The sequence below is a fragment of the Rhamphochromis longiceps genome, linkage group LG4 (genome assembly GCF_057381845.1).
Source record: "Rhamphochromis longiceps isolate RC_006_pf linkage group LG4, R_longiceps_female_GT1.1, whole genome shotgun sequence".
NCBI lineage: Eukaryota > Metazoa > Chordata > Actinopteri > Cichliformes > Cichlidae > Rhamphochromis > Rhamphochromis longiceps.
The window spans coordinates 5,674,460-5,688,971 of NC_140560.1; the positions used below are offsets into that span (position 1 = coordinate 5,674,460).

A 14,512-nucleotide genomic window follows, 5' to 3' on the forward strand; every position below is an offset into this window, starting at 1 on the left:
CAACTGATGCGTAATGACACTTACCTGATCAAGTTTGTCGACCCCTCCTTTGGATTTGTTGTAGTCAATTATCACTTGAGGCTTTCTTTTGGCATCATCGCTCACGCTTTGGGTGCGGTGTTTCGTGCTCAATAAGAGCACATTTTTGCCGCGGCGGGGCACGTATGACACGGCCGTGTGCGTCATCCTAAAAGCGAAAACTGAGGAAAACACCTCTCGCCCCCCTGTCTGAAGGAGCTGCTGCGGGAGCTCTGGTTTATTCTTTCTGATGGTTCCAACCAGGGTCATTTTTCTTCTGAGGAGTTCTTCTGACAGAGGAAACGATGTGAAGAAGCTGTCACATGTGACAACTCGTCCCTGGAGCCCCTCTGTCAGCTTCAAAACGACCCGCATTCCCAGGTTGACTGCAGGGCGCTCGCCAGCTGGTTTGCCTGTGTACAGCTGCAATCTCCAGGCGTATAACGTATCCACGTCGCAGGCTGCCCATATTTTCAGCCCGTATTTGGATGGCTTCTTGGGCATGTATTGTCTGAACCCGCACCTCCCTCTGAACGGGACTAGTTGCTTGTCCACACAAATTTCCCTCCCCGGGAAGAACATCATTTCTAGGCAGCGGGTCCACATATCCCAGATTTGACTAATGGGAGCCAGTTTGCCAGAATTGCATCTCGGTCTTGAAAGTTTGTCATCGAAACGAAGGGCCCTGCCAATGTGGTGAAATCTTTTTTCTGACATGGTAGCCCGAAATACAATGCGGCCAGTTTTCTCATTCCACAGACTGAGCGTGGACTCGTGCTTGGACCGGTAAACTCCTGCCAGGATCAGTAGCCCCACGTAAGCCCGCAGCTCGTCGCTGTCCACGTCTTTCCAATTTTCGATCGTACGCCTCCCCTGGAGATTCGTCATGGACACAATGTTCAGCATGATTTCATCAGTGACAAAGATTAAAAAGCTGGATACCGGGTCACAGATCCGAGCGGCGGCGTAATGCGTCGGTCCGGTGTACCCAGTAGCGGCTGGAACATGATGCAGCGTCTCGGCGTTTGTTGGATTCCACATTAATCCATTTTTACTAATCCACCCCGCTGGTGCTTCCTCCGTGTCTCCGCTCTCAATTTCAGAAGATTGGGCTCCGCTTGAGTCGGAACAGGACTCCAGCTCCTCCGTTTCCTCCCCCGTTGAAATTTCCTCGTCATCCCCAGAGTCCTCTGCAGAGGAGGAGGAGCTGTCCTCGGGATCCATGATCATTCTCAGCGCTTCTTCCGTGTTGTAATGTCTTGCCATTTTGGAAAAGACTACTCCTGCCTCTAAAGCTCATATTTATAACCACGGCTTTAGTGCAGCTGCGTAAACAACCTGCGCTTGCAGACAAAACAAAGTCTTTAGTTCTTAGGTTTACATTTGTTGTTTGTATTGCAGTGTGGACCTCAAAGGAGAAAAAACGTTTGAAATCAGACAAAAAAAGGAGTTAGACACACACTCCTTTTTTTTTTTTTTTTTTAGACACACACATTGATAGTGACCCACACTCATCATTTGAGCTGAAAAACACTGCTGTAAATATGGGATTTTCCAGCAGGGGTCAAATGTGAAGCAAGGGCGCCACCTGGTGGACTGCAAAATGAAAATGAAACTTAAACATCGACGATCCCTTTGACCGTAATTAATTTGCAGTGAAAAATAGCGTTTATAATGGGTTTCAATGGGGCACAAATCGACCACTAAGCCCAATAGTGTAAGTTTATTTGTAGCTTAGCCACTGAAGCTAATTGAAGGAAGTCAGACTTGAATTTTGAAATAAAATCATATCAAACTTTTTTTTGGAGAATTTGGCTATAGTCCATTCAACACTGTGCAAATGGCATGTAATCAAAATTTGAAAAAGCCACAAATCGACCCTAAGACCCTCCAGGTTAATCAACAGGCCGTTGTTATGTATTTAAATCACATCTGACAGCTATTACAATTTATAGTTACAAAGTGTACATAACCTTTATATACTTACCATTGCCTTATTTGCCTCTTGTGATTGAAGAGCTGGCTCTGCATTGTTTAGCTCCTCAATGTTGTGCAAGGGCAAATCCAGAGGCAGTACCCCAGCATCTACCGATTCATTGCGGATGGCTCTGACCTCCTCACGGAGTTCATTAACAGCTCTCGTCAGGTCTGACAGAAAAAGAGAATTTTTTTTTAAGTATTTAAGAATACAGACAACTTGTCAAACGTTTCCTTGTGTCACACACAGATATGTACAAAGACACTAGACAGTATTTTATTACCTGGTATTTTCACTCGAGGGGCCTGGGGAAACCATTTTTTGTGGGCTGCTCATCCTCTGAGTCACTATATGTGTACAGGGGATTTGGTCTAAAGAAAAAAAGTTGAAAACGGTCATAAGTAATTACAAATGTGCTTTTGGAATATTTTTTTCCTAAAGTTACAGTTTGATTTATAACAACACACACAGGAAACGGAGATGTGCAAGAAGGTACAGTATACAAGGAATTTTTGAAGTGCACAAGTGTACACGGCTTTGCATTTATAAAAAGTTTACAAGCTTCCACTTTTTGGACTATATTATGTGGTGATATTGCAGTATGCAAGCACCACAGATATGTATAAAAGACAAGATCATAAATTCTTAGCAATCAAAGATATGTTTGTGAAATAAAAAAAAAGTTTTACTTGTGCTTTCTTTTATGACTGGTCTGAGTTTCAGCTTCGGACTGAAGGTCAGACGTATCACAGTGTTCACTTAGATATTTCTGAAGACTGCGTTCTGCTTCGTGAAATGTGTCTGGAAGTACAAACACAATGTATGGCCAGACATAAATTAGGACACGAAAAACTTGTTATTGTTACATTTATACAACACCAATCCAGATGATACCCACCATGGCTTATTAGAAGTCGGACTGGTGCATAGGTGAGCCATGTTGCACCAGGATGAACTCTCCTCTTTACTGTGTCGTGGATCCTGAATGTGTCTCACGGAGGATATGGAGGCCATGACAATTTATCCATGATCTAGGGACTATTTCTGTACCACCAGTGCTAAACTGCACAATGCACCAGTCTTTCATTTTTATCTTTTTTTTAATTTGGAGTCCTTTTTTGCCCTGTCTAGGATAAACAGGAAACAGATAATTACAATATATTTCATAGTCACTACAAAACTTGATCTATTGATTGAACTAAATAATAAATAATAGCTTAAAATGTATATAGGCAACAATTACAAGCAAACCCGTATATGTAAGCATTTAAACACTGAAGATAATAAAATTAACAGTATTTTGTCTAAGTCTGCCATTGTAGGAATTCATGGCACCGAGACAAAAACATGGCGCACAGTGTGGCGTCAAAATAGGCGCACACCTTTGACGCTGCGTTTTCTCCGTCTTCCTCGTCCACACGTAAATGCTAAACGCAGTTTACGTGTGGACAAAAGGTGCAAACGCAAGTTAGGTGAGCGTGCAGCGTAAAGTTAGGTGAGCGTGCAGCGTAAAGTTAGGTGAGCGTGCAGCGTAAAGTTAGGTGAGCGTGCAGCGTAAAGTTTGAATTGAGTGCGAATCGAAGCGGGTGCTCACCAATCATTAAAAGTAACAAAGTCATTGAACACATTTATACAGTTACCTTTACGTTTATCAATCATATATCACAGATTTACAATTTTTTGTAGTACTATGCTAAAAAGCAACTACAGAGCGAAAGTCTGGGTCAAGCGCCGAGGCGACGGCAAGAACAAAGGAACCCTCGAAGCGTTAAAGCTAGCTTTGTAAGGGAATATAACGGAAAAGTATGAAACGAAAATGTTTTCTTTGTTGATAGACTTTGTTTGCAGTGCAATTTATTTGATGCCGGATTGTAAGATGAAAGTAGACACAATTTCGGGCTCCCACATTTTATCCGAAACACTTGTTGGACTTGCTGTCCAACTAAGAAAAAGGCACAGTTTGATATTGCATTAATCTATTATTTAATTATCCACACTTAACAACTCTTGCACCCAATCCATAATAAAGTAATGACAGGAAATGTTATATAGAACCAAAACATGGCAGTTGTGTTCATTATTGATTTTATTCTAGAATCACTGTTTCCTCCTCCTCCCTTACCGGATATGTCTGGACAATGTTATATGATGAGTAATCGTTTTAAAATATCTATACACATGCACACACACACACGTGTGTGACATTCTTACCTTCTCCAGGGTACTGTATATACTATGGCTACAAGTTTGCATCATGGTGCTGATCCAGAATGCTTCTCTTATTATTTATTATTAATCTAACATAATCAGTTTCTTAATGTATTATCTTTAAAACACAGTGTGTTTTTAATAGCGTAATTATAATAATCCATAATTATGTGGATATGCATATCAGATAGTTTTTAGTGAAATAGAAGCCTTCCAGAAAGACAGGGGAAAGCCCTGCAGCTTACTCTAAAAAGAAATGGTGGACAGAGCTACAAACCCCTGACACCCAGTTAGCAAACAGCTATTGACCAGCACTACTTTTGCAGTTAATAAAAGGACAGGTAGTGTTTGTCGTGCTGTTGCGCACACACACAGCATGCTGATTTGTTTTAATTTGTCAGACAACTTACCAACGTGTACATAATAAGCTAATACTGTGTGCTATAGACTACAGTGTACGCTGTACACCATTCTTATTGTTTTCCTTTGCATCAGTCTGTGTCTCCCAATTAATCTGTTTCCCTACAGCTCCGCATCGGTAAGGCAGCAAAAAATGCACTTGCTCTGTAAGAGCTTGTTCCCGGCTCTAAACCAGAGCACTCTGCTGTCAAGAGTGAGCATTGGTTAATGGTCACCATGTGACTGATGCAAGCTAGATCCTTTTATTTAGCCAAACTGTGATTAATAGTTAAATGTTATCATTGAGGGGCACAGGCAGGACTCCACGTGCACACACACACATAAAAAATAATAAACAAATTGCTTCAAGAAAAGGGCACTTGGGGCACCCATCAGGAAAGGGGCAGGTGCTCAAGCCCCCCCACCCCGCTGCACGTCCCTGACAGGTAGTTTGTATTAACAGGCACTATGTGGCCACTACATGAAACATATGAACACTGTAATTTTTTTAAAATATTAACAAGAAGAGTTTACCAGCCTCTGTGCTGTGGGACGTGCTGTCCCACAGCACAGAGGCTGTCCCACAGCACAGAGGCACAGAGTGCTTCTCACTCAGCTTACTTTGGTGAAGGAACTGGCGAAATCTGGCTTGATGAAGTGTAAGGTAATAAAAATTATGGAAAATATTTTAGGTCAGTCTTCTCTAGTGTCATACAGAAACTTTATTATAATTAAAAGACTTTTCCTTTTCAAGAAAGTCTTAATAGAAGAATCATAATTACAGTATCTCACAAAACGAGTACACCTCTCACATTTTATAAATATTTTGTTATATCTTTTCATGGGACAACACTGAAGATATGACACTTTGATACAATGTAAAGTAGTCAGTGTATAGCTTGTACAACAGTATAAATTTGCTGTCCCCTCTAAATAACTCAACATATAGACATAAATGCCTAAACCGCTGGTAACAAAAGTGAGTACATCCATAAGTGAAAATGTCCAAACTGTGCCCAAATGATGTCATGTGTCTTGGTGTCATGTGACTCATTACTTTTACGAGGTCTCAAGTACAAATGGGGAACAGATGTGTTGAATTTGGTGTTATTGCTCTCACGCTCTCCGATACTGTTCACTGGAAGTCTAACATGGCACATCATAGGAAAGTATTCTCTGAGGATCTGAAGAAAACAATTTTTCCTCCACATATATAAAGATTGCCTAGGCTATAAGAAGTTTGCCAGCACCCTGAAACTGAGCTGCAGCAATGGTGGTCAAGAACATGCAGCAGTTTAACAGGACAAATTTCACTCAGAACAAAACCTAATGTATGTTCTATCCAAAACATATATTTTCAGGTGTGCCCATCAGATTGGCTGGAGCTGGGTCGACTCGGTGCTCTGGCAGAGTTGAAATCTATCACAACAACAGCTGGGGAACAGTCTGTGATGACGACTGGGACTTAATTGATGCTGAGATCTTTTGTAGAGAGTTAAACTGTGGGACGGCACTGAGTGCTCCTCACTCAGCTTACTTTGGTAAAGGAGCTGGCAAAATCTGGCTTGATGAAGTGGACTGTTCAGGAAATGAAAGGTCTGTGACTCAGTGCCAGCACAGAGGATTTGGATCACACAATTGTAGACACAGTGAAGACGCTGGTGTCATTTGTTCAGGTAAGAAATCTATGGAAATGTTTCAGGTCAGTTATTCTAGTGATATACGTAAAGTTTATTCTATCCATCCGTCCATCCATCTTCTTCCACTTATCCAGGGCTGGGTTGCAGGGGCAGCAGCCTAAGCAGTGAAGCGCAACCTCCTCCAGCTTGTCCAGGGGAACACCAAGGCATTCCCAGGCCATCTGAGAAATATAATCTCTCCACCGTGTCCTGGGTCTGGCCTGGGCCTTCCTCCCAGTGAGACATGCCTGGAACACCTCACCCAGGAGGCATCCTTGTCAGATGCCTGAACCACCTCAACTGGGTCCTTTCCATGTGGGGAGCAGCAGCTCTACTCTGATCCCCTTTTGGATGGCTGAACTTCTCACCCTATCTCTCCGCTATCTCATTCTTTCGGTCACACATAGGGTGAGGATAGGGATGTAGATCGACCAGTAAATTGAGAGCTTCGCTTTTACACTCAGCTGTCTCATCACCACAATGGACCGGTGCAGCATCCGCATCACTGCAGCTGCAGCACCAATCCGTCTGTCAATCTCTCGTTCCCTTCTCCCATCATTTGTGAACAAGGCCCCAAGATAATTAAACTCCTCCACTTGGGGCAGGAACTCGTTCCTGATCCAGAGTTCCTGATCCACCTTTTCTGGCTGAGGGCCATGGTCTCATATTTGGAGGTGCTCACTCCCACAGCTTCACACTCAGCTGCGAACCATTCCAGTGCGAGCTGGAGGCCATCACCCGATGAAGCCAAAAGAGCCACATCATCCATCCATGAAAAGCAGAGATGAGTTTCTGAGACCACCCAAGTGAAAGCCTACGCCTAGAAATTCTGTCCATAAAAATTACGAACAGAATTGGTGACAAAGTGCAGCTCTGGCGGAGCCCATCACCCACCGGGAAAGAGTCCAACTTATTGCCAGGTATGCGGACCAAGATCTTGCAACGTTTGTATAAGGATCGAATGGCCCTTAGCAATAGGCCAGACACCCCATATTCCCGGAGCACCTCCCACGGGACACCCTGAAGGACACGGTCGAATGCCTTCTCCAAGTCCACAAAACACATGTAGACTGGTTGGGCAAACTCCCATGTTGTCACGGACCTGAGTCTGTGGACTCAGTGTTTTTCTGTTTGTATTAGTTATCTTTGTTTTCATGATGTGTTTTGATTCTCTTGGGTTTGATTTCTGTCACTGTATCCCCTAGTTTAGTCCACGTCTGTTCAGTTTCCTGTTTTACTTTGAAAGTCTGTGTACTATGTCAATGTGTTGAGTTTTGCCTCCCCTTGTCTTGTCATGTCTGATGAGTCCCAGCTGTGCTCTCCTCCTGTTTCACATTCCCTAATCACCTCAGTATGTATTTAAGCCCTGTGTTTTTCCCTGCCAGTTGTTGCGTCCTCCACGTTTGTTGTGTGTGTATCCATGGTCGTCTTCCTTCAGCATCTCCTGTCTAGTTAGTTTAAGTTGTTGTTTATGTATCGTCCAAAGGTGACTCTCCAGCAAATAAAGCCGTCGTTTAAGTTAATGTTTTGTCTCCGAGTCCTGCACGTGGGTCCAGCCACTGACAGCCACACAACTCATCGTGACACATGTGCCCTCAACTATCCTCGAGAGGATAAAGAGCTGATCCAGTGTTCCGCGACCAGGACAAAAAAAACGCATTTTTCCTTCTAACGGACGAACTCTCCTTTCCACCCTCCAGTCCCCCTTTTTAAAAAATGGGAACCACCACCCCGGTCTGCCAATCCAGAGGTATCGCCCCTGATCTCCACTCAACATTGTAGGGGCTTGTCAACCAGGACAGCCTTACAACATCCAGAGCCTTCAGGAACTCAGGAACCCCAGAGGCTCTGGCGCCAAGGAGTTGTTTAACTGCCTCAGTGACCTCACCCCTGGAGATTGGTGGGTCATCCCCTTTGTCCCCAGACTTTGTCCTCCACGGAAGACATGCAAGTGGGATTATTCTAATTAATTAGAATTTTCTTTTCAGGAAAATCTTAAAAGAAAAATCATAATATAGTTTGTTTTGCACTTGGATTAGCTTGATTCCCCTTGTTCCCCTGAAAACTTGAAATGTATAAAATCAGCTACCAAAGAACACTGATAATTATTGTGACTTAATGTTAACATTAAAAACACTGTATCTTTTATCCCAAACTTATATTTTCAGGTGTGCCTATCAGATTGGCTGGAGCTGGGTCAACTGTGTGCTCTGGAAGAGTTGAACTCTATCACAACAGCAGCTGGGGAGCAGTCTGTGATGACGACTGGGACTTAATTGATGCTGAGATCTTTTGCAGAGAGTTAAACTGTGGGATGGCACTGAGTGCTCCTCACTCAGCTTACTTTGGTGAAGGAACTGGCGAAATCTGGCTTGATGAAGTGGACTGTTCAGGAAATGAAAGTTTCCTAATTGAGTGCCAGCACAGAGGATTTGGGAAGCATAACTGTAGTCATGGTGAGGATGCTGGTGTCATTTGTTCAGGTGAGCGACATCGTGAGGTCTATATATACTTGGATACTATAACTAATGATGCAAGGAACCCTGTCAGACTATATATTTAGACATTATTGAAACTTTTCTACACTTACCTTTTAATACAATGTTTTTTTTTATTTGTAAGTTTTTAAATTTAGCATTCCAGCTGTTGTAAAATGATAAATGTCCATGTTAACAGGTACTTTAAGTATTCTAGCACTCAGCCAAACAGGAAGCACTCAAAATACTCTGATTAATAATTTCCCAAACAAAATTTGAAGATCCATTTTTTAAGAATGACTTATTAATAGGTTAAAGAGAAGTATAAAGTAATTGATATCAGTGGTATTATTTACTAATTTAAAATTATATGTACAACTAGGGATGGGTATCGAAAACCGGTTCTTGTTGAGAACCGGTTCCCACTGTTTCAATTCCTTGGAATCGTTTGCCACTTTTATAAACGATTCCCTTATCGATTCCAGTCGCCCCGAATGACGTCATCACGTTGAGTAGCGTCTTTTACCCAGTAGGAAACACGGCGCCTGAGCGGCGCAAACGCTCAAAAGTTTGGTTACAACTTATGAGAAAGGATGACAACAGGGCAACGTGCAATACTTGCAAAGTAGAGATTTCATCAGAGGGAGGAAACACTACGAACATGCAAAAGCATTTGCTCAAAAAACACGCGATTGCTTTCAACGAATGTCGTGTTTTTGATCCGCTCCGGACTAGCGAAGCTCAACCCAGCAGCAGCGGTAGCGTTTCCACGTCCTCTCCCGTTAATACTGCAGGTAACTAATCAATTAGCATTGCACATTATGTTAGCGCGATTTACCTTATTACAAAACCTGCTATTACTGTGCATTTAGATAACCATGATGAGAGAGACAGAGTCTGGCTGGCTCAGATGCTGGCAGTTCTCGCTGCAGTCTACCGGTAGCGTCTCCTTTCAGGCCTGGATAGACGAATGTCACCGAGCAGTGACTAAGTTTGTGGTCAAAGGCTTGCACCCATTTGCCACAGCAGATGCCCCCAATTTCACTTTGGTAAGTGAATGTGTTTAATTGTAGGCAGGGACATTACTGGATATTCTTGTGTAATTGCTACAGAATAATTTATGTTTTACTTTGTTATTGCTACAGAAGAATATTTATTTTATTATTTTACATTTACAATTTTTTTCCTGGGGACCCTGTGACACCCCATTGAAGAGCCGTAGGCTGGATCTCTTAAGATCTCACTGTTGGGTTTGTAAGGCCATGTTACTCCTAAATTTCTATCTTGTTCAAAGAGAAGATATAAAACACAGTTCTAAGCTAATCGACCTTAGTGTTCTCCTTTTTAAAAAAAAAGAATCGATAAGAGAATCGATAAGGAATCGAATCGTTAAACAGAATCGAAAATGGAATCGGAATCGTTAAAATCTTATCAATACCCATCCCTATGTACAACAGATCTTAAAATAAGGACAAACTATGTCAGGGTTGGCACCAGAGCATTTGAACTGGATGAGTAAGCAACTTTGACAAGGGCAGATTTGGCTCAATCATTTTGTTATTCCTTTAAAAAAAAAACATGCTGACACATCACACACATTATTTCCAGAGGCTTTAAACTAACACACATTTGAATTTTGAAGAGTACTACAACAGTCTGTCCTCTACTATTACTAAACTCACACAATGGGCCACCTTTATTAGCTACACAGCAAATTTAAGAATAATCAATAGTCATAAACATAGTCCATCATAAATTACTTTCAAGGACACATGAGCGGTACTTTAAAATCTAACCTGCTGGTTACCACGACTGCTGCAGAAACTACTGTTAACCAAATAATTAAATTGAGCTTGCACTCTAATAATTTATTGGTGACAGGGGTGGTCTTGTTTTTCATTAACAAACATGATTTAATGTAACTTGAAGTATATCAGTAGAGCTCAGCTGAGGGAGCACAGCGACTTTAATGGGCAGGTCTCGTCCCCGAGACCCATGTTTACAGGAAAATGTTTCCACTGAGGGGAAAATACTACTCTAACTACTAGCAACAGAAAAAAGGATATATATATATATATATATATATATATATATATATATATATATATATATATATATATATATATATATATATATATATATATATATATATATATATATATATATATATATATATATATATATAAAAATAAAATTGTTGAGTCTTCAGAGTTGAGACTTTAGAAAACTTTCATTTCCACTTAAAGCAAGCTTTTTTGGAAAACCAGAAATGAAAGCAAAAAAAAAAAACTAAATCCATGCAGTACTGAGGTATGATGTGTTCTTCTCTTTTCAACACAAGACAGAGATTAACAAATTATTAAGTCTCAGACTTGGATTTAATTCTTTTCAGCGTTTGGGTGGTAATTTACTTTATTTTATTTATTTCTTCTGTTGTCAAGCTCTAAGTCAGTACTTTTATGTATTAAAATCACAGTAGAAGCTGATTATTATTTACTTGATTAGGGCCCTCAATTTTAAAGTTACAATTCAGGGTTGTGAGAGGGTCTATTTATCTTTTGATAGTAGGTCCATGATAAGGTCCCAGTAGCTTTGATGCCTAAATCTGGCCAAAGAGTGAATAAAAGCCAAACACATTTGTCATTGAACAAATAAGGTTCATGTATTAAAACAGAGTTTGTATATGTCCGTTTTTAGAAACACATGATTGTTTTGGTTTAAATCTTTTTATATTATCAAACATAATGTGCAATCATGTGACAAACCAACTTCTACAAAGATAAATTAAAGTTAATTGACTTGATGTTAGTGATGTAGCAGATCAAAAGTATTGGTCAGGCTAGCAAAACACTGACTACATTAGCTTAATATCAGGCAGAAAAATGTTCTTTTTACCTTATTTCATCTTATTTTCCATTTTTAATATCTGGAATCCCTGCAGAAACCCAGCATCTCTCTGACATCTCCAAGCGGAGGTCTGGTCTGGGGTCCTGAAGGTTCAGAGATAACCAGGGGTTACAGCTTTGTCTTCACCTGCCTTATGAACTTCAGCTCCACTCCAGGCAGTTTCATTCTCATCTTCTCGGGCTCCAACATCACACACATCAAGACAGCTGTCAACAACTCGCCTGCCTTTAGTTTCCCTGCAGCTGAGTATGGACACCAGGGCAACTACAGCTGTGTGTATGAAGCAACAGCAATGCTGTCAAGGAAATTCACCTCTCTGGAGGCAGAACCGATTTATCTGTGAACCAGAGGGACACTACAGACCGTATTTACATTGCCACATGTTGATGCTGAAATCATTAGCAGTATTTGTGGTCATCCATTTATATCATCCATCATGTAGCCATCAGCAGGGATCACCTTTCCGAGATAGAGCACTTCATTTCTGAACAGGTCCCATTTGTCTGGTCTTAGTTTAGATGCTTGAGAACATATCCTCAACACATCGTCTAAGTATGGATTGCATATTTTGTCTCTGAGGCCTGCTTCCATACTATACTGAAAAGCTCAGGGTGCATTTGTGAGGCCAAACACAATCCTGTTTGATTCATACCACATCCATGGTGTTTTAAAGGTTGTGAATTTTTTTTAATCTTCACTGATGCTATCCTGATAGTAAGTTTTAGCTACACTGAACCATGAATGTGTGGTATGGGGTACTTATCGGATTTGCGTTTTTAGGTTTTCATTTTTGTGTCTGACGAGGGGATCCTACAGTTCGCCCTTTGAATCACTCTGAGTCTTTTCTGTGGTTAAGAGTGGAGTCTGAATGCTGTCAACCACTACTGAATCAACTTGTTCTTTTATGTACACCAGGTAACAGCCTAACCTCCTCCTATCAGTGTTCCAGCTGGCAGCCTATTGTCTCTAACTCTGTTTAAGTTAATATATATGACTTGTAAAATGAGCATGTATATTCTAAGTCTATTTAAACATCTTTTTTGTTGTTTTACTGATTTTATAAATGTATAAATCCAGCAAATTCAGTGCTGGCAAACATTGGCCTTCATTTCTACAACAAGGTACTGTTCATCAGAGTCAATGAATGCATATTTACCTGGAAGAAAAGAATAGGAGCACAGTGGAAACAGGCATTTGTGTCTCTCCAGGTCACCACAAGGCAGAATTCAAAGCAAAAGGAGAACACAGAGATGCTTGTTTTTAGAGCAGAAGGAGCGACTGATGAGGAGGAACAGGCTGGGGGAACAGAGAAAGACCTCCAACGATTTCATCACTTCAGCCAGACTTAAAATCAGCTGGTGTGATTAGATCCTTAATATGCTTTTGAAGCTTCATGCATATCAAATAACAAGCATTCTGGGAGTTACATTCTGATAGTATAGCACTCACAGATAGTACACAAAACTTTAATATTACTGACATTGAAGAAAACCAACGGCATTCAAAAATTCATCTCCCACTGGTCCTTAGCTATACCAAGTTCCCCTGCTTTAACCATGATGACTGTGACTCAGGACTTCTAATTGGAAGTTCAGTGGTTTAAATCCTGGTTCCTCCAGTTTGTACCACAGAGTCTCCTTTAGCAAGATTTTGAACCCCATATTTACCAAATATATCCACAACTACCAATCTATTTAACTTAACTCATTCACTGCCAGGGTTTTTGAGCATTTTTACTCATTTTTGAAGAGCCACAGAAAACTGTGTGTTATGATCATATAAACGCTGAACCTACCAAAATGAAGAACAGACTCTCTTCTTCCAACCAAAAAAAAAAGCTTGTTTCTACCATTTTCCATTCTTTAGTAATCAGCTGTAGAAGAGAGGTGGGTTCCACCAAAAATGCCTGTTTTGACCACAAAAAGGGAGAAAACGAGCTTTTTGTGAAAAATACATTTCAAGCAGTCTGATGTTCACTGACAAGCTGCCCGAGGTTGTATTCTAGCCCCTCCCATTGGAAACGTAATTGACGTCTATAGACGTCAATGGCAGTGAATGAGTTAAATAGTGAGACCACAATGTGGTAAAGTGTCCATATCATGCATAAAACTAGCCTTGATTCAGCTCTCCAGACCTGATAAAGGATATTTCAGGAAATAGTAACAAGTAGTGGCTACTATCAGTCCATCTCAATATCTCTACCCCTTGTATCATTACACACACACACACACACACACACACACACACACACACACGTTATGCCTTGTTATTTTGTCTTTCAGCCTAAATACAAAGTTCGCCTTTTGTTCATCAATATCACACAGCACATGACAGACCCTGGCATCACCACACCAAACATAGTAAGATTAGCAGTGCATTTTATGAAAAAACTGCAGCACTTGTTTCTCAGTTTTCACACTTTACAAAGCTTGTTTGTTAGTTAATCACAGGGTGACTGTGGGTAAGTGTCATTTTTGTTCTGAGCACCATCTTTGTGCCACTGTTTCTCCAAACTCAGGTCGCTCACAGAGGATCTAAAACACAGACTGATGAACTCAACAGTGAAGTTTGTTAGAGAAAAAAAGGTTTTCTTTACACTTATGTCATAAAGAATGTCCACTGAAGTTTCTTCTGCACTGTAGATAAGTTCATTCAGATTTTGATATTGCTACACTGTAGCTGATAGCTGTCTAAAGGCCTGAAATGTTTACACTGATAGGGCATGTGTACACATTCACTAAACAGGGATGTTTTAACCAATATTTAATTAAATTTATTGCATTTGATCTTTTAAAGCATTTTCCTTAATTATGACTGCTGATAGAGGTTATTATTTGAGATATTAT

General features: G+C 40.8%; 2 long non-coding RNA genes across 2 annotated transcripts; one reads left to right on the forward strand and one right to left on the reverse strand.

The window, feature by feature from the left end:
• Nucleotides 1–1,945: 1,945 nt before the first annotated feature.
• On the reverse strand, nucleotides 1,946–3,020 carry LOC146670893 (uncharacterized). Its single transcript, XR_014911385.1, has 4 exons — nucleotides 2,895–3,020; nucleotides 2,686–2,797; nucleotides 2,280–2,367; nucleotides 1,946–2,166 (listed from the first exon to the last, which is right to left on the reverse strand). It is a non-coding gene; the product is annotated as an uncharacterized LOC146670893 (long non-coding RNA).
• A 4,638-nt stretch (nucleotides 3,021–7,658) lies between these two features.
• LOC146670894 (uncharacterized) lies at nucleotides 7,659–12,520 on the forward strand. The gene is made up of 3 exons (XR_014911386.1): nucleotides 7,659–8,182; nucleotides 8,451–8,765; nucleotides 11,701–12,520. It is a non-coding gene; the product is annotated as an uncharacterized LOC146670894 (long non-coding RNA).
• Nucleotides 12,521–14,512: the final 1,992 nt, after the last annotated feature.